Source organism: Felis catus, chromosome B1 (assembly GCF_018350175.1).
Source record: "Felis catus isolate Fca126 chromosome B1, F.catus_Fca126_mat1.0, whole genome shotgun sequence".
In the NCBI taxonomy this organism is placed as follows: Eukaryota; Metazoa; Chordata; class Mammalia; order Carnivora; family Felidae; genus Felis; species Felis catus.
The window spans coordinates 198,165,219-198,184,729 of record NC_058371.1 but is presented as its reverse complement, the minus strand read 5'-3'; the positions used below and the strand labels follow the sequence as shown (position 1 = coordinate 198,184,729).

General features: G+C 41.4%; 1 long non-coding RNA gene across 1 annotated transcript; it reads right to left on the bottom strand.

Moving 5' to 3' along the window:
* Positions 1-9,691: 9,691 nt before the first annotated feature.
* Positions 9,692-14,347, bottom strand: LOC109499279. The gene is made up of 2 exons (XR_002156555.3): positions 13,359-14,347; positions 9,692-12,024 (listed from the first exon to the last, which is right to left on the bottom strand). It is a non-coding gene; the product is annotated as an uncharacterized LOC109499279 (long non-coding RNA).
* Between the last annotated feature and the right edge of the window lie 5,164 nt (positions 14,348-19,511).

Genomic DNA, 19,511 nt, shown 5'->3' with positions numbered 1-19,511 from the left:
GGATTCATTCTCTTCCACGTTAAAAGAAAATGGAAATACCCGTAAAATCTTGGCTTGCAAGTATAATTTGTTCTGGAAACAAGCTTGTAATCCAAAGCACTTGTGTATCAAAGTGAATTTTCCATAGGAAATAACTGACTTGTTCCACAATCCAAAAAAATCCTATAAAAATGACTATAACACTGTAATACAAGGAAGAAAATAAAAAATATAAAGAAAAATAACCTACACTTCCTACACTTTTGAAAACCTTCGTGGCTGGTGTGAGGGAGACGAGGATTATTGTGTAGGACAACTTTCACTAATAGAATCACTGCTATCTGTTGGCTCAGTGGAATCTTTTTCTATATGGCTGCCATTGTATATGCTTGCACGGGTGTTGACTACAGTATTAATAAACTCTTGTCACATACTGTATTTAATGTAACTGGCAAGGAGGCAGCAGAGGAAAGGGTCTATATCTGTAGACAGCCTGAACTAGTATGAAGCAAAGCATTCCTAAGCAATGCTTAGGGGAAATGGGAAAGCAAAGGACAGTCCATAGGTGCTTTGAAGTGACAAAATAAACTAGTGCCAGTTGTGGGCACCTTTCAACATTTAAAAAAAACCAAAAACAAAAACAAAACCCACTGATTTCTGCCAAACACTGAGGTCTGAGACCAAGCATCTGAGCATGGAAGGTGATCACCCACAATCAGAAGAGCGATTGGCTCATTTATGGTCTTGTGATGTTCAGCATCACTACTACTCCTATTGAAAGACATGGCTCATTTATTAAGCTAAAGTTAGAAATGTTTGATCATCTTGCGGGACACTCGCAGAACAAATTACTTGCAGTCCAAGGTTTTACTGTATATTTAAGGATATAAAGCTAAATACACCTCATCTAAGATCTTCATTACAAGTCATGGATTATTCTAAGATAAATGTTATAAAAGAATTCAACTCTGATTTCTTAGCATATAATAGAGATCAAGTTTAGATTTCCATATTCATGCAAATATGGTAATATGTCAACTGTTGCATTTCACTGCTATATGCCTCTATTTAGGGTGAAATGTGATCTACAACTTCTGTTTTCTAAGAAAGGTCTAGATCTGATTTGAATACGAACAGTTGATGCTGTTTATTTTATAAGCATTCTTTCCTGATGTTTTACCTTAGCTCCCATTAATTCTAGTGAGCCTAGTCTGGTCATGCTACCCCATTCCCCTCCTTTAAAACTAAGATTGTATGGGAAAGGAAAAGTATATATGTAAACTCCTCCTGTTTGCAGTCTCTGGCAGGCCTAGGCTGTGTGCTGGGATTGACTGGGCCCTGTGATAACCCGTAGAGGAAGCAGCTGCCAAGCATATTTGGCTCTGACTTTGCCCACAGCTGTGGGTGGTGTTTGCCTCCTTCTCCCCATCGTCCTAGTTCCTATTTGCTGGACAAAGCCTAGGTCCTTCTTTGACCCATGTCTTCCTGAAACTCCTATTCCTTAGGGCCCATAAATGACCATTTTTAAGCCAAAGTACTTAGACGGTCCAGGTGGAGTTTCCTGCCACATGTCTGTTCTTGGAGAGAGACCTTTCATTTTACCCCCAGGGATATTGGTGACCTGGGCAGGATTTAAGGTGGACCTGGGTCACTCAAGTGATCTTTCTCTTATCTATGAAACTTGTGGATCCAGATCTCCCTTTTCAACCCTCTGTACATTGGACTGCCTTTGAGGGTGGTGGTGGTGGTTGAGGTTTAAAGTCCAGCAATGTCTATGCTGTGTACAGGGCTGACTCACTGGCAAATCCTGTATCTGATGGCATTTCCCCCTCTGTTCTGATGATCTTGATTTGGACTCCAGACTTGGTTGCCTGGAGGTCTTATCACATGTATATCATCTTAATGGAACCTGACTCTCCTTGTTGGAGTGAGCTGGTTGATGAAGGATTTATCCAGTTAGGAAAACTTGTTGCCTGATGTCCTCCTATGAGGAAGGAACAGTGCATCTCATGGCCTCCTGACAAGTCGTGTGGCCAGTGTCTGCCTTCTTTAAGGGCCACAGAATGCCGTTCATCTTTTTTGTGAGTAGGCAGGTTCCCCTTGAACTGTCTTCTCTAAGAATGGGGGATTTCCATCAGAAGTTATTCCATTGGTAAGCCCAGTCCTGTGGTCCTTCTTGATTGATGGTATGTTTTAGAAAAGCTAGTTCTCAGATTTTCTTGATTAAAAAAATTTTTTTCTGAATAAAGTTGATGCAATGTGACCTTAGTTTCAGGTATATAACATAGTGATTTGGCTAATTTATGCATGGTTATGTTCACAAGTGTAGCTCCCAATTGTTCCCCATACATCACTATTATAATATAATTGATTATGTTCCTTATGCTGTACCATTTATTCCCATGACTTACTCCATTCCATAACTGGAAGCCTGTATCTCCTCCCCGTCACCCATTTAGCCCATCCCCGTACTACTCCCCTCTGGCAACCATCAGTTCTCTATAGGTCTGATTCTGCTTTATCACTTTGAGATTTCACATATGAGTGAAATTACATGGTATTTGTCTTTCTCAGTCTGACTTAGTTCACTTAGCATAATACCCACTACATCCATTCTTGTTACAAATTGCACAATCTCTTTTTAAAAACTTAAATTTTTAAATTCCAGCTAACATGATATTACAGGTGTACAGTATAGTGATTCAATGCTTCGATACAACACCCAATACTCATCACAAGTGGACTCCTTAATCCTTTATCATGGCTATGTAATCCATCGTGTATTTGTCTATCAGTGGACACTTAAGTTACTTTCATATATTGACTATAATATATAATGTTGCAATAGACAGGGATGCATATTCTCAAATTAATGTCTTCATGTTATTTGGGTAAATACCCAATAGTGGAATTATTGGATCATATAGTATTTCAGTTTTTGAGGAACTTTCATACTGTTTTCCACAGTGGCAGTAGCAATTTGTATTGTCAAGAGCATAGGTCAAGAGGGTTTTTTCCTCCATATCCTGGACATTTGTCTTTTTCTTAGCCATTCTGACAGGTGCATGGTGATATCTCACTGTGGTTTTGATTTACATTTCCCTGATGATTAGCGATGTTAAGCATCTCTTTTCATGTTTCTGTTGGCTATCTGTGTCTTCAGAAAAATGTCTGTTCAGGTCCTTTGCCCACTTATTAGATCATTTGAGTTGTACATGTTCTTTATATATTTTTGATACTAATCCTCATCAAATCTCATCTGCAAATATATTCTATCATATTTGCAAATATCTCCTTCATTCAGTAAGTTGTCTTTTTGTTGATGGTTTCTTTCTGCAAAAGCTTTTTTTTTTTGTATGGTCCCAGTAGTTTAATTTCTTGCTTGTGTTTCCCTTGCCTGAGGAGACCTATCCGGAAAAATGTTGCAACAGCCCATGTCTGAGAAATCACTGCCTGTGTTCTCTTCTAGAATTTCTGTGGTTTCAGGTCTCACATTTAGGTCTTTAATCCATGTTTTAAACTTTTATATTTTAGCTGGTTAATACACAGTGCAATATTGGTTTCAGAAATAGAATTCAATGATTCATCACTTGCATACATCACCCAGTGCTCATCACAAGTGCCATCCATTTTGAGTTTATTTTTGTATATTACATTAAAAAGTGGTCCAGTTTCATTCATTTACATGTAGCTGTCTAGTTTTTCCAGCAGCATTTATTGAAGTATAAAGTTAACATAGTGTTATATTAGCTCAGGTATACAACATGGAGGTTCCCCCAAAATCTGTTTCTTAGTGCTCATCAAGACCAGAGTGTTCTTTTTTTTTTTAAGTTTTTCTTTTTTCTTTTTGTTTTTGAAGGGGACAGAGTGTGAGCGGGGAGGGGCAGAGAGAGAGGTGAGACACAGATTTGGAAGTGGGCTCCAGTCTGAGCTGTCAGCACAGAGCCCAAAGCGGGGCTCAAACCCACAAACTGTGAGATCGTGACCTGAGCCTAAGTCAGATGCTTAATCGACTGAACCACCCAGATGCCCAGACAAGTGTATTCTAAATCCCCTTTATTTCTGTCCACTTACATCCCTTCTTGCAACCACAACTTTGTACTGTGTATTTAAAAGTCTGGGCTTTTTGTATCTTTTTTCCACTGTTTGTTCATTTGTTAAATTCTACATAGTGAAATCCTATGGTATTTGTCTTTCTCTGACTTCACTTAGCATTATACTCTCTAGTTCCATCCATGTTGCAAATGACAAGATTTCATTCTTTTTTTATGATGAATATTCTGTTGTGTGTGCATATATGGGTGTATATACATATATATACCACCTGTTCATCAATCTATGGGTGGACACTTAGGTTGCTTCCATACCTTAGCTATTGTAAATAATGCTGCAGTAAACATAAGGGTGCATATATCTTTTGAGTTAATGTTTTCATTTTCTTCGGGTAAATACCTACTATTGCAATTGCTGGATCGTAGGATAGTTCTACTTAACTTCTTGGGAGATCTCCATACTGTTTTCCAGAGTGGCTGCACCAGTTTGCATTCCCACCAACTGTGTACAAGGGTTCCTTTTATTGAATAGATGGTCTTTCCCTTATTGTATATTCTTGCCTTCTTTGTCATAGACTGACCATATAATTTTGGGTGTGTTTCTGGGCTCTGTTCTGATCTATGTATCTTTGTTCAGTTCCATACAGGTTTTCCTGATTCTGAGTGATTTGGCATCAATCAAGTTTGACTAGAATCAGGAATTCAACACTGGATTTTCCAGGTCTCTTTTTTAGTTCTCACAAAGCTAACTATTTTGAATGTGCTATTGTTTTAAACTCTGTCTGTCCTTCTAAATCAAAATAAAAACCTATTTCCTTGTATAACAATGATATCTTGTGATAGAAGTAGATTATTTTCTAGACATAGGATATAGAGAAGTAACCTCCTGTGACTTGTATTTAAAGTTCTTCAGAATTCAGATAACTTGTCTCAGTACAACATGAGCCATAGATGAACTAACTGTCTTCCATGGATGGGACACTAATTTCAAATGCCTGAAAATCTATACTGTCCTCTACCTTGTACTCTGGGTATGTCCTGATGGGTGTCTAGTGATTGAAGTGAAAACACTGTCTTGTACATTTTAGCCTTTACTTTTCCTGATGCTTTGAACAGAGTTCCTTCAAATGATCTTCAGCCACACTTATTCTGTCATTTATCCATGTCTTTCTATAGGGTATTGGCTGAATATTTCTTTTTTACAAATTTTTATTTATTTTTGAGACAGTGTGAGCAGAGGAGGGGCAGAGAGACAGGCACAGAATCTGAAGCAGGCTCCAGGCTCTGAGGTGTTAGCACAGAGCCTGATGCAGGGCTTTAACTCAAAAGTGGTGAGATCATGACCTGGCAGAAGTCGGATGCTTAACCGACTGAACTACCCAGGTGCCCCATTGACTAAATATTTCCATCTGCTTTATGACTTCATATTCTCTGGCTAATATCTGATGCTTTGAGGATTGTGGCTCTATCTCAATTTCTTGATTTTAACCTCTTCATGGAGAATAGGTTAAGTTCTCTTAAACTGATGCCCTTTAGGTACTTGCTACCTTGTGCTGTGAGTGCTTGTGGTGGCCCCTACCTGAGCATATATCTTGGCAGAAAGGTTCTATTGATAAATACTACTACTTTTTGGTATTTGGCTGAGGTGATGTCCACTTGGGTTAAATGTGAAACTCTGTGGTACCTGAGTGTCCTCTGAAAATGAAATCTCAGATACTGTTTATTGGAACTTCTCCAAGAGAAGCAAAGACCTAAAGGCTAGAAGGTTGGAGATGGATGCCCTCTGTTGCTGTTCTCTGAATTTCTTTGGCACCAATAACATATGAATGTAGAAGGCAGGAGTGGGACAGTGCTCATCATCGGCATCATTATCCCTTTTCTGGGAAGACAAGGTGCATCTGTGAGACATGGATAGAAATTAGGGAACCACTAAAGTCCCACAGGGTCACAATGATGGGAATTACTCGACTCTTGGCCCAAAAATCTGATTGAGGAGAGACTTTCTGGGTGGGAGAGGAAGCTGTTGGTCATGCCATCTGGGCATTAGCCATTTCTAGTTTAGTCTTGGCAATGATTTTCTGTGGAGAATGGGTGAGAGTATGGCTGTAATAAGAGGAAGATAATACTAGAGCTGTAATTTTCATAAGAGGCTGTTTTTCACAAAGAACTTGTTTTGCTAGTGTGCAGGGCAGATAGTTTGCTTCTCTTGGCAGCCCTGCTGCCCAACCAGCTTGTGCAAAGCAGGGACCTCACTGGACGTCTGAGTCTGAAGACTCCTGCATCTTAATTCCTCTGGCTTTAGTAAAGTTGGTGAACATTCAACCACTGGACTTTAGTCTACTTGGTCCTCAGGGATGAGACTACTTCTAGTCTAAAGTGTCCTGTGTCATGACTCCCCCCTATATATGGAACCAGATCAATTTAGTCTAGATAATTTTGCTGAGGGAGTTCAAGTTGCTTATGAACTCTTTAGAAACATATTTCTGAGCTTGTAATTGCCTGCTGGTATGTACTTGTAATTCTTCCTCATGCCTTAGAGCACAGAGCTAGAAGTTTGAACCTTAAATGGTGGACTTTTGTGATCAAAAATCTTGGCATGTTATAGCTCCACCTAATGGAGCCCTTAATTCCTAGCAAGGCACTTCAGTTTTGCATATTGTCTTTGTTAGCAGCTAAACATTACACATTCAAGAATGGAGGTAGACAAAATGCCAAGATGGAGGAATTTGTGCCAAAATAACCTAAGTTCATGGCCAGGAATCTAATTGAAACAGATATCCATAAAATGCCTGATAGAGAATTTAAAGCAACCATCCTAAGGACACTCTCTGGGCTTGAGAAAAGCATATAAAACCTGAGAGACCCTCACTGTAGAGAAAAGAGTAAACATGTGGAAATCAAAAATGCAATAAGATTTGAAACCAACTGAATGTCCTGACTAGAAGGATGGAAAAAGCAGAGGAATGAGTAAGTGATATAGAAGATAAAATTATGGAAAATAAGCTGAACAAAAGAATAATGGATCATGAAAATAGAGAGCTCAAGAACTCCATTAAAGACAGCATTCATATCATAGGAGGTTCCAGAAGGAGAGATAAAGGGACAGAGTTCCAGAAGAGAAAAAGGGACAGAAGGTTTATTCAAGGAAATAGTAGTTGAAACTTCACTAACCTGGGGAAGGAAACAATCCTCCAAATCCAGGAGACAGAGAATTCCCATCAAAATCACCAAAAGCAAGACAAACACCAAGACCTATTGTAATTAAATTTGCAAAATAAGTAGTAAAGAAAAAAATCCTAAAAGCAAGACAAAGGAGAAGTCCCTAACTTACAAGGGAAGACTCATAAGGCTAGCAAACTTCTCCACAGAAAGTTGGCAAGCCAGAAGGGAGTGCCATGATATATTCAATGTGCTGAATAGGCAAAAGTCTGCAGCCAGAATAATCCATCCAGCAAGGCTGTCATTCAGGATAGAAGGAGAAATCGTTTCCCAGACAGAGAATCAAGCTTGTTTAGAGTACTTTCACATAGCTATTCATCTTGTCATCATTTGTCTCTTGTTCCTTGATCCTATTCCTGGTGACCACTGGACCTTGATGTTACATTCAGGATGGAAAATTAGTTCTGTTATGTAGGGTATAGAAAGCCTAGAATCAAAATTAACTGGAAGGTTGTAAATACCTACACTTACTTGGTGATGTATATTTGTGTGGAAGAAATCCTGTCTGTCCAAAACTGACATGGCTGCAAAAGGTTGTAGGTCCTTCAGCTGGAAGATGAAGCAGAAAACTCAGTCTCAGTCTCTAGGTTAGGTTACCACTAACCAACATCCCTGGGAGAATCCCTGAAACACTTTAGCTCTCACAAATGATATTCAACAGGACTATGAGGAGATCTTTCAGTTATTGGGGAAAATCTGTTTAGAAGACCCTGTCTCATATTTTCTGTGTATAAGTTACAGGAACTTGAGTAATCTCCAGAGCACCTAGTCCTCATCAAAGACCTGTTGAGTGTGGGAACTTCTGCCTGTCAACTGCTGAGAGAACAGGACTAAATGGTTTTTGGTCACTGAGCACCTCAACCCTGGGTACCCAGGAGACTAGGTTCTGTATAAAACAGTAACACAAAATCAACTTGTCCCAGTGAATCCTATGGGCCCACATAAGGGATCTCAGGATTTAAACCTTGTATATGGCATTAGATGGAGGTCACTCTTATCTGGAAATCACATACAATGTAGTTAATTTCCACTACAACTGTTCTCAAAGTATCCTCCCACCGGATTAGTTTCCTATTTCTCTCTATCGTCTTGTATTGTTCAAGGATAACCTCATCCCTTCCTCCACCACTCATACAGTAACAGATTTAAACTAGTGATAACCACACTTTTGCTTGTCATTTTCATCTTTATGCATCTCTTACCTATGATTGCACTCTACCTGATCTTCTGCTCTGAAGAACATTGGTGTCATTACCCCTGTCTCATGGAGAACCTGCACTAGGTAAGTTATGGAGAATTTTGTGTCGAGATCTAGGTTGGTAGCCATAGGAACTGTGTTTCCAGAATTCTTTGGCCAGAGATGGCTTCTGATGATCCTCCTCCTCTAATTGGGATCATTTTAAAGTGGACTAGAATATAGTCTCTGTAGCAGGTTGTTTTCTTCACAATACTGTCTTTACATAGTCATTCACAGAAATCCCCCAACTGAAGCAGAAATGAGCGTTACATCCCTTACTCCCAAACCACTGTAGACTAGCTTTGAGTAAGGCATCCAAGCATTAGGAAGTCTGTAAGAAGGAAAGGTGTGTGTGTGTGTGTGTGTGTGTGTGTGTGTGTGTGTGTGTGTGTTGCTCTTTGATTTCTGCTTTGGCTAGTGTGCTCTGTGCTACGTGATCCAGAAGACTACAGGTGGTAAAGGCAGGTGGGAGTGAAGGTAAGGATATCAGTGATAGTCCTCTGCTTAGTAGGTTCTTCTTAGTGGGTCTATTTGAATTAAGACCTTTGCTCAATTGCACTTAGTTTTAGTTCAGTCTCTTCATGCTGTGCTATAGAGGAGCAGCAGAAATGATGTCTGAACTTAAGGATCGTGCTCCTTTATGGGAGGTCGCCTCTACTCTCTATTGTCTTCCTTATTGACTGAAGCCAAGAGTGATCTCCTCTAGGAATGGCAGATCAAAAGGGAGAGGAATGTTTGAGCTTTCTTGTTCTTTCATTTTTTAAGAGGTGTTCAATGGTCTAGGCCTCTTGGCAAATAGCTATTCCTCCCTCATGGCCCTGACCCACAATTGAAAGAAGATTGTTCTGGAGGTGGAAAGATCCTCTGTAACCTCTAGATCATGGACAAGTTAGTGGGTACGTCTGTATTCTCTCCAGAGCCCTTGTTTTCATGTGCCCCAAGGTGTATGGTCTTCTGATGCCAGCCACACAGACGGAGTAGAATGGGGCTCAAAGGTAGCCTGAGAATAGCCCTATTCTGGAGAACAGGCTCAAGGTTTTACTCATACAGGCATAGGGGATTTTTGTCTTCTCTTTTCCTGTGATTCTCAAGTTTTAGTCCTAACAAAGTCTCCTTTAAACGGAGATAATATTTTGAGCGATGTGTATTTCGATATTTAAGTGATCATGAAAATGATAGGACATATCAAGGAAAAATAGAAGAATTCTGCAATATCTCTTTATTATGTTGGAATAGAATGTTAGTTTTAGGATCCTGTGTGAATATTTCAATACATAAATGCATTTTATTAGTACCAGCTTCACTATATTAGTAATGGTTTAGACGGGAAGACCATGTGAAGTCATCACTTAGTGATACGTTTGTCGTCTGAGCTTCAAGACCTGTTGAATTCTCATTTGTGTGTGATTTAAGCTCTTTTTGTGTAGGGAAGGGTTTAAGTCTTGTTCTCACACATTTCATCATCTTCAACCACCTGAATTCTGGTGAAACCTGACCTGGGAGGCTGACCTCTCATTAGAACTCTTAGGACTGAATCAGAAGGAAGCTAGCTATGTGCCATGCAGAGTCTCACCTGAAGTATAAGTTTGTACTAGACACTGGCCAAGGAGAAAACTTCAGGCTATTTTGCTTTGGTTTTTCCCATGTTGTAGGTCTTTGGGGAGTATATGATCCCCATCCTGCCAGGAGTCTAAGGGCCTAATGGCCACAGCCCAGGAATCCCTTTACCTCCTCTGACACTTTGTTTAAATGACCTTATGCACCATCTTCATTGGACCATCTCAAATTCTCTTCAGTGAGGCTTTTTATTTTCCTGATGCTCTAAAAGAGATTTTAGCTCACTTACATGGGGAATGTCCACAGGGTGTTGACTACGGGTTTGATGTAAATCTATTTGCTAAGCTGATGGATGTTCTTAGACTGGTGAAGTGTCATTAAGGTGTGCCTGCTGGAAAGTACAATAGGAAGTGCAGTTTGAATGTGGGAAGGTTGCAGTTAGATAGATGCCCGTTAAGGTGAGCTTTTGACACCACCAGCAACATAATTGTTTCAGGCTGAGGACAGTGCTCCTCTTGGTCAACAGCAGTACTTTCTGCTCTGGGCATCTAGGACTCTATCTGAAGACATGGCCTGGAATTAGGAATCCCTTTCAAGCTGTCAATGTTACCCTGCTAGGTTTCAGACTCTAGGAAGCATGAGTCATTGGTTCTGTCGAGGAAGCTACTGTTCCTAAAACCTGGAAGATCTGACCACCTTTCTGGGTTTGTTTTATGATACTTCTCGGGAAAGCCTGTTTCCGGGATTGATGTCAGAAGATGAAAAAATGTAATGCTCAGGCTTTGCTTTAGACAAGACTCCCTGTTTCTGGTACAGGTTCTAAAAAACATTTAAAAAAATTAAAAAGGTACAGTGCCTGGGTATTCTCAGATGATGTGGTTTTAGGGGCTGTTCGTTCACTTTCCCTGGGAGGAACCAGAGACCTAAATACTAGAAAATTGGACCTGGATGCCCCCTGTGGTTCTTCTGAATGCCTTTGGTATGATCAATAGCAATATAAATTTCTAGAGAGGTGGGGGACAGTACTCATGGGCAACTTTGTACCTCCTCTGAGCATCCAGGACCCATCTGGGAGACATGAACAGAATTCTGGAACCATCATAGTCACACAGTGTCACACTTCTGGGAATAACTGACCTTTTACCCCAAACTGATGGGAGGCCTGTTCTTAACAGGAAAGATTGCTGCTGGTCATGCCTTCTGGGCTCTAGTTCATTTCTGGATTATTCCTGGCAATATTTTCTTATGAAGCTTGGACCAAAAGTCCTGAAGGATGTTATAATAAGGAAATGAACAGTTCTAGGGCTTTCCCCTGTTCCACAATCTTGGTGTTGTAAGGGTAAAGGGTTTGGTTTGTCCTGGCAGCTCTGCTGACCAGTGAGCATCTGTGAAGCCAGGACCTCACTGGGAAGGCTGTGGGCTCTGAGGACTCCTATATCTTATTCTGGTAGAAAAGTGGGTGAGAATTCACCCAGTGGACTGAGGGTCTTACTTGGTCCTCAGGGATAGACTCATTTTGAGTCTGGGGTTCTCTGTCATGACCATCCCGAAGGAGGGGGCCAGATCAATTCAGCCTTGATAGTTTTGCTAAGGGGAAAATTCACATTGTCTTGTTCCTATGGAAACTGACTTCAGAGCTTATAATTGCATCCTTGTGTATATTCCAAACTTTTCCTTCTTCCTTAGAGAACAGAGCTGGTTCTGCATCTTCAATGATAGGCTGTTGCAAGGAAGTTTTGGCATGTCCTAGCTCCAACGAATGGAGTACATGTTGATTCAAAGTAAGGTGCTTCAGCTTTCTTTTGCATATAGTCTTTGCTGGACACTCATTACTTATTTAAGGATGGTGGGAGCACATTCCACTACTTTCACTCTTTCATCTTGGTCATCACTTATCTCTTGTTCCTTGGTCCTGCTAGTGACTGGTTACCTTGATGTTGTGTCATATTCAGGATGTCAAGTTAGTCCTTTCTTGTATAGCTAGAAGAAAGTATTAAAGTCAAAATTAACTAGAAAGTTGTGACCACATCCATGTTTCTCCCTGAAGTCTGTCAAGATGAGAACTCCAGTTTCAGTGTGTGTCCAAAGCTGAGGTGGTTGTGAAAAGCTGTGGGTCCTTCATGAAGATGTGGGAACAGAAACTTGTTCCCATTTCCTCATGTCCCACACAGCCCTAGGGAGGGTCCTTAAGATGCTCACACCCTGGTGACTGATGTTCAGTACCTGATAAAAAGGTCTGTTAGTTGTTACAGGGAAAACCCAGCTGTAGGGGGCACACAACAGATTGTACATCACTTAAAGGTGGAAAGAGTCAGGAGTTGTAAAGTGGTTCTCCCCAAAAAGCCTCGATCATCTTAATCGGGGGAGTTCATTGTGAGGAGACCTGTTAGACTTAACAATGCTGGTCTTGATCTTCTTGTCAGTGGGCATCAGGAGATTGATGTGCTTAAGGTCTGTTCTGAACAATAAAAGGATGTTCTTCTGGCCTGTTCAATCCCATGGGCCCATAGGTAGTGTAACTGAAACTAGCTATGGCTCTGCTGCACGCTAGGCTGACAGTCACTGGAGTGGGCAGCAAGGGAAGTGTTTGTTCAAGGCAGCCAATGAGGAGATGGGAGAGCAGGCCTCAAATTCTGCCCAAGGAAGGAGAGTCAGGAATATTTAAAAGCAAACAAAAGTTTGGGTGAAATGTTGCAGCTGTACTTACTAGTGCCATTAGCCCTTTGGTTACTGGTTTTAGTAGCATCATAATGTAACCTCTATTTGCTGGCACGTGCCATTGGCTGTTGGACACCAGGTAATTAGGTGTGCCACTTGGGGGGGGGGTGTTACATTCTGCTATAGCCCTTCTCAAAGTAAAACCTCAAGAGACTGGAGTTTTCCCTAGGTTGTTGAAGGAGCTCTTCATTGGGACCTCAACCACTTATAGGATGGCAAGTTAGCACTACCGATCACTTTTTTTCTTGTGCTAATGTACCTGCTCTTAACTATTTTCTATCTGTTCTTTGTTGAAGGTTCCCAGATGACATCACTTGTCTCATTAGGGGACTCCAAGGGATAGCATATGGAGAAATTTATGCTTTTAGATCCTGGTGGGTAGTTTGTTATACTTCTTCTTTGGTCAGAGCTCCTGGCACTCCCCTTCTTCCCATGTGCAAGAATGTAATACAGATGAGGAGAGAATAAATTGCCTTTTTGTAGAAGACAGGATTTCTTTAAATACTTGTAAAGACACCAATTCCTTTCTTTACATAAGAACAATAATCTTCAACAGTCTTCCACTGAAGTAAAAAATGAGGGATATGTGCATCTACCTTAGATCTGATGACAGATCGGTGATGGTTTGTTCCCCAGGTGGATTTCTGCTTTGGCCTCTTTGAGTTAATATGTCCTGTGCTCCCTGATCCAGGAGCAGACTGGAGGTAGCTAACTCAAGGAGGATCCTGTATTCCCCTGGTTTCATTTACAGAGGACCCCAGGGTCAACTTGAAGACTGTTCTCCCTGCTGACTTTGTTGGCTCAGTACATCAGTATGCTCTGCCTATTCCAAGACTCTCATGTATAAGGATTATGACATCAGACCTTCAGAATCTGTTCCTTGGTTCTATGGAGATTGATGATATTTTGAAACACTCAGGATAGAAAGTAAATTCTCTTGGCATAGGTAAGCAAGATGATATCAGCTGGTCCTAGATAATCCATCTCAGTGTGGATGGTCCACAGGTAGGCTCTCAGTATTTAACTGTATACATTACCTGATGTGTGTCATCAGGTAGAGGTGATACTCTAGTTTAAAAAAGTACATCTGACGTGGTTAACTTCCATTACAACCATTTTCAGAAAATTACTCCAATGTGACTTCAAAGTGGTCTCCTTTTCTCCCCATCTTAGATTGTTTGAGGACTTCACACAGACTTCAGCTTTCCTATAGCAAGAAGTTAGCACTAGGGATACACCATATGCTTTACTGTCCATTTTGATGTGGTTGTCACTCACACCTCTGGTGACACTTTATCTGTACTCTATTGTTGATATGACCCCCACAAATAGACTTCCCACACATAATTCTAAGTTTGTAAAGTATATTTTCCGAAATTCTTCCTGGTCAGGTGCAGCTTATAATGGCTGTGGACACATTCCCTCCACCTTTCCTCTTATGAAGACCTCTCTTTTGCTTTCATACAACAATCACCCAGGAAGAAGAAATGAGGGACATATTCTTTAACCTGAAATCCTAGCAGACTAGCCTAGAGGGACACATTTAACAAATAGGCATGTGTAGAAAGAGGTATGACAGGGCTGTGTTGGCTTATTCCCCAGTGGACTTCTGTGTGGGCCTCCTTGTCTGAGCTTCCCTGTGGTGTGGTGCCTGATCCCGAGTCTGATTATGCATCAACTGCCCAAAGAGGGCTGAAGTAAAGGTCTGTTCTTAGAACTCTGTCCTATTTCCTGAGATTCTCTGGTTTTAGGTAGTGTCTCCTTTCAACTAAAATACCTCCCTGTTGGGGTGTCTGGGTGGCTCCGTTAAGTGTCCGACTCTATTTAAGCTCTAATCATCATTTCGTGGTTCATGGAGTTGAGCCTCACGTTGGGCTCCATGCTTACATCAAGGAGCCTGCTTGGGATTCTCTATCCACTCTTTTCCCCTCTCCTCACTTGCATATGTGCTCTCAAAATATTGGGGGGTGGGGCGGGGTGGGGAACCATCCCTACCATGCCAAAAAGATCTAAAGGATGTGTCATAGGAGAATCCAGCCGCTGCAGAAATGTCCAGATTCCAGAAGAATTGAAGTACTCCTAAATCTTCCTTTCACTAGGAAATTTCCTTTGGTCTGTCCTACAGCAGCAAAACTATTTCTGATTCCATAGCCAAGATCTCTGACCTCTAATCTTCTTGTGATATCTTGTTCTCTCTTCTAAGAACAGATACCTTGTACATCCCTCACCCCCTTAGCCTTGTTCCCATCTTTGCCTCCCAATAATGTCTGCCAGAATTAAGTACCTTTAGAATCCTAATAGAGATTAATTTGCTGTCTCTGGATTCTATAGGGGTGGTTTTGCTTCCTTTCCAAGGAATCATTGCTTTCTATTTCATTCACAATTAGAACACTGTTATCTAAAATTTAATCTTAAACATGGTGGGAGAAAGCTACAATATCTATCTATTCAGAAAAACATTTTGTTATGGTAGGGGAATGGATGCTGAGGTTTTAGGTTTCCATTCATGCATGAATGCTTTAATAGGTCAGTTACTGCATTTTTAATGGGGCACACTACTATATTCCTATCATTTAGAGGAGAATAGGACTGAAAAATTTAATTTTATATGTGGTTTTCTTCCTTGAGTTTCTAAGAACTGTCTACTTCTCTTGAATATGATCTATTCATGCTCTATTTGTGGAAGGAAGAGTTGAAGATACACTAAATTTAATTCCATTAAACTCTCAGAATGTCTGTTACATGGGCAGTAGTTGTCATGGGTCCAGATCAACTAGGTCTTCCCCAGGAAACCACACCAATGGCTCTTAGGCTGCAAAATTTCACCTCCTGTGCCATGGGTTCCCTTTGTGAGTGTGAGTGAGTGAGTGAGTGAGAGAGAGAGAGAGAGAGAGAGAGAGAGAGAGAGAGAGAGAAGGGCTGAGGTTCTTGGCCCAGGATGTCCATTCTGTGTGTAGGGCTGACCCACTGGTAAATATTACCTCTGACAAAGCAACTTCCCCTTTGACCTTGTAGGTTGGCTCCTGATGGGATTGCCTGGAGATGTTTACATAGGTGTTGTCTTAGTGAAACCAGCCCTGACTTTGCTTGAAGGGGCCAGCGGGGTGGGGGAGAAATGAGGGAATGTAGAGCAGAAACATTTTCTGTGTAAGTTGTTCTTGTGATACTTCTGTAGTCTCCTGGCCTCCAGACAATACTTAAGTAGGTACTATTTGCCACTTGTAACCTTTTCTAATTGGGCAGTGTACTCTCCTACCCCCACCTCTGTGTTGCCTTTCCTGGAAGTAAATGGCGTGTGTCATGGAATTCTACCTGAAAGCCTTACCCTGTGACTCTCTTTAGGTGAAAGTGATGTATGTTTTCCAATCTTCCCATGGTTAGTCATGTTTCAGGAGTGGCTAGATCCAGAACTCGACACTGGATATTCCTGTTACTCTTTTTCAGTCATCACAGTAGAATCACATAGACAATGATCCTGAAGTGTACGTTCTTCCTCTTTGATAAATTACCCTGATTTCTTAGTTGTATTATCTGAATATACAAAGTACCATCTTTCTCAATTAGCTTAGAGATGCTGGTCAAGATTTCCTCCAGTATGAAATACGTTGGGACTTCTCACTTACATTCGTTACTCCTTATGAAGTTTCTATCATAACCTCAGAATGTGAAAATGAGCTGCCCAAGAGTAGGCAGGTCCATAGGTGCTTAAGTCACCTGCCTAGTCCCCTGGAGGGAACTTAGGTAGAAATGCTGGGAGGTCTCCTGAACCACCCTCTGCCTTGTAGAGGCCTCTGGAGAAGTGGGGGGGGGGGGGTAAGCAAAAATGTAAATATTCTTTTTTGAGAGAATGACCTCTGCATTTCTTTGGTCACTCAGGGCCAAGCAAGGGTCATAAAAATCCCACTCCCATAAATTCTGCCTCAAGGCTTCCCTCTCCTCTTGATGGTCAGATACCTCCTGTAAGACTTCAAATCTGACACAGGAATCCTTGATTAAAGGATTTTTCCATGTGCTTTGAATAAAGACTCATTCACTACTGCCAACACCTCCATGGATCTATTTTTCACATGCTCAACAATTTTCTTCAGAGTTTGAAAATTTGGTGACTGTTTTAGGAGGACATGGTCTTAGTCTTCCTAGGTTTTCCTTTCAGTAGGAAAGGTATACGAGTCTGCCTGCAGCAAGGCTATTCCGATTCCATAGCTGAGGTCTATAACCTCCATATTGTGATGGCGTCTTTTCCTCTCCCAAGAAGAATTTCCTTAGACTCCTAATCTCATTGAGATTTGAGGGTGTCTTGCCTCCCAGTAATGTTTACCAGAATCAAGTACCTCAGATTTCTGATTATTAGAGATTCATTTGCTTTCATTGGGTTCTGTGGGTGGCTTTGCTTTGTCTTCAAATATCATTTATTTCCGTCACAAATTTCTATAACTTGACTTGAATGTAATAAGGTTTTCAAGAATTAATCTGGGAGAAATGTAAATATTTTTTCCCCCTGGGGCACCTGGGTGGCTCAGTTGGTTAAGTGTCTGACTTTGGCTCAGGTCATGATCTCATGGTTCATGAGTTCAAGCCCTGCGTCAGGCTCTGCTATCAGCTCAGAGCCTGGAGCTTGCTTTGGATTCTTTCTCTGCCCCTCCCCTGCTTTCTCTCTGTCTCTCTCTGTCTCTGTCTCTCTCTCTCTCTCTCTCTCTCTGTCAACTAAAACATTAAAAAATATTTCCCATATCACAATGGATTGGTTGCTGAAGTTTGTTACCATTCATGTGTTATTTTAATGCCAATTACTGCTTCCCTAGTAGAATGCAAATCATTATATTATCACTTCTGGAAAAATATCTAAAATTGGTACCTTTTAGTTTGATAAAGGATTCTTATCCTAGAGCTTCTAAGAAGTGTTGAAGAAAATTTATGGTCTTTCTGTGGAGGGAAGGGCTTAAATACCATCCTGTCACTCATCTTAGCCCCGTAAAGTCCAATGAAGCCTGGGCTGAGAGGGATGGTCGTCTCATTTGAAACCCCAAGGACTGACTCATGCAGTCTTTAACCCTGGGTCACAGAGGCTTATACACCATGCTGATGGGACAAAGTGAAGGCTCCCAAGGCTATTTGTGGTGGACTTTCCTACGCGTGTCTGTGAAGGTTTTGTGTGATCCTCATCCTGCCAACCCCCTATGGAACAGCCTGGGATGTCCTTTGTCTGCCTAATTCTCCTATGTCAGTACAGGGGTCTTTCCCATCCAGAGTACTGAGATTGGCTGAGTGGGATTTCTTCTGGATGCTGAGACTCTGACTAATGCCCAGGCAAGTCCAAAGGATGTTGATTGCATGGGCAGTGTATTGGGATCCTGGGCCATTCCAGTCTTCCCTCCAAGGCTGGCACACCTGGAATCTCAGATCTCTGGTCTTCATCACACTGTCTTGAGATCCTCCTTCCAATGGTTTTCCTTTTGGTACTAAATGTAACATCTTAAAGGGTGGAGCACTCAGGTGACAGTCCTTCTGATCTGTGGGGTTTCTTTTCCACGTGTGCTTACTCTGAGAATGTGGGTCCACATGTGTTGAAATCACCTGTCAAAGACCATAGAGGGAACCTGAACTTAAATCCTCTGGTGGATGAGGAGGGAGTTCGTGTAGTCAGATCTGAATGGCTCTCTTGCCACCACACTCAGTGTATAGTGATATCCCCAGGAATGGCACATATATCTGTTACTCTGGTTCCTATAGGTAATGCATCTGCATAAGGTGAGCACTGTGTTTAACTAGGTGAAAGTTTTCACGCCCTATTCTTAGTTCATGACTGTCTAGTTGGGCTGGTGGCCTTTTTGTCTGTACCATAACAAGCTAAGAGCAGCCTTGAATAATCACAGCCCTTCTGCCAGATTATCCAATGTCTGTTTTCTGGCACAGCTTCTAGGTTTTCTTACTGTCTGCTAATGGTTTGGAAGCACTCCCCTCCATCAAGTAACCTAATTCCTGTGGTTTGGTGTCTATTAGCTCTTAAATTCCTCCAAGGTTTATATCTTAGAATCCTTTACCCCCACTTTTTTTTTGGCATGTCCACAATCTATCATGACTTTTTTGATTGGCTCTGACATAAATACTGTGAAGTCTTACATGATATCTGGACAGTTTTCCCCAGTAGGAATTTGTTGCAAGCCTGACAGCTTTCTTGGCTTTTTCTGTAACATGAGCATCTTGAATCTGGAAAAAGTCCTTCCAGACTTCTACGATCTCTGTACTGGGGTTCTTTTCCATAACATTGACAATATTTTCCATAGAGTACTATGTTTAGAAGGCTCATTAACTTTCATGGTACTCATGACCCCCTGATCAAGCGGCTAACTTAGAGACAGGTTTGGGGCAAGTAGAATAATTCAGTGCTTTTGGTGTTGAACTCCTGGGGTTCTGGGTGGCCAGGGGCATTGTCAAAAGAACTTTAAAAGGCACTCCCTTACTGGCAAGGTACTTCCTGATTTTAGGGACAAAGCATCAATGGAACCAGTGCAGAAAAAAGTGTTCTGGTGTGCAGGCCTTGTTATACAACCAGAAGACTGGCAGCTGGTGTTTATCACTTCCCTCAGGGCTCAGGTGTTTTTGGCTTTATAGATAAGGGCAATCCTGAACAGAAACCTGACTACATTTGCAGAAAACAGAGTTAGCCTAACCTCTTCGGTCTTCAATGCTGGTGCTCGCTTTTCTTCTTTGCTAATGGCTTTTGGGGCATTGCCCACCCCCCACCCCCC